This window comes from Aptenodytes forsteri, unplaced genomic scaffold, assembly GCF_000699145.1.
Source record: "Aptenodytes forsteri isolate BGI_AS27 unplaced genomic scaffold, ASM69914v1 Scaffold121, whole genome shotgun sequence".
NCBI lineage: Eukaryota > Metazoa > Chordata > Aves > Sphenisciformes > Spheniscidae > Aptenodytes > Aptenodytes forsteri.
In genome coordinates, this window is record NW_008796219.1 from 1,017,268 (window position 1) to 1,018,500 (window position 1,233).

The 1,233-nt window shown below is 40.0% G+C and overlaps 1 protein-coding gene across 1 annotated transcript in view; it reads right to left on the bottom strand.

The window, feature by feature from the left end:
- Positions 1-1,233, bottom strand: part of ARHGEF10 (Rho guanine nucleotide exchange factor 10) — a 110,293-nt gene that overhangs the window by 32,617 nt on the left and 76,443 nt on the right. The window lies entirely within an intron of this gene.

Genomic DNA, 1,233 nt, shown 5'->3' on the forward strand with positions numbered 1-1,233 from the left:
GGTGGTGAGCAATTGCACTGTGCATCACTTGCTTGGTGTATTCTTTTATCATTATTATTATTATTTTCCTTTCCTTTTCTGTCCTACTAACCTGTCTTTATCTCAACCCGCGAATTTTACTTTTTTTTTTTCCCCCCGATTCTCTCCCCCATCCCACGGGGTTGGGGGGCGTGAACGAATGGCTGTGTGGTGTTTAGCTGCCTGCCGGCTTAAACCATAACACAGATGTATTGGTTTCATATATTTGAGAGTGCAGAACTTTCTCACCTGAACACGCTATTCTAGCAGAGCTGTTAGCAGCACTACATCATGATTACCTCTTCTGAAGCCTGTTTGTACACATCCCATTTATTATTTGCTCTTTGTAACAGTATTACATTCTTAACCAATCCTTAGCTTGCTGGTCTATTAAAAATTACTTTTACAGACCTTCTACTCAATCACCTCCTCAATCTGTACTCGTGAAGCTCTTTACTTCTGCCTGAGCATACCATGTGTCTGTCCTACTGACTGTCATCCCTTTTTTTTCTTTTTTCCCCTCAAATTATTTCTCCAGGTGCTATATTCATTTTGAATGCTAATGCTGTCATCCATAATACTCCTACTCCCTCCTAATTTCATGTCATCATGTTAATGTCAGTAAATTAATAACCATACTCATGATTTTATCATGCAGGCCATTTAAGAAAAACCTGAAAGCTACACCAGACTCAAGATCTATAATTAAGTCCATCCCAACTCTGAAAATCATTCAAGCGCCAAGGCTCTGAAAACAGGCATTTTTATGAACAGTCATGGATTTCTATTTTCCCTAATTTCCCTAATATCCATAGCAGAGCTCCGTAAAGCTTATGGAATAAGCTTTATATACTTAAAATATATACAAGCAATTCATAACCGTATAGAGAACAGAAATGTTTCTGATGAGGTGTGATACTACATTTTTAGACAAGTGTCCTGGTTTTGGCTGGGATAGAGTTAATTTTCTTCCTAGTAGCTGGTACAGTGCTGTGGTTTGGATTTAGGATGAGAATAATGTTGATAGCACACTGATGTTTTAGTTGTTGCTAAGCAGTGCTTACACTAGTCAAGGACTTTTCAGCTTCCCATGCTCTACTGACTGAGAAGGCTGGAGGTGCACAAGAAGCTGGGAGGGGGCACAGCCAAACTGGCCAAAGGGACATTCCATACCATGTGACGTCATGCTCAGTACATAAACTGGGGAAAGCTGGC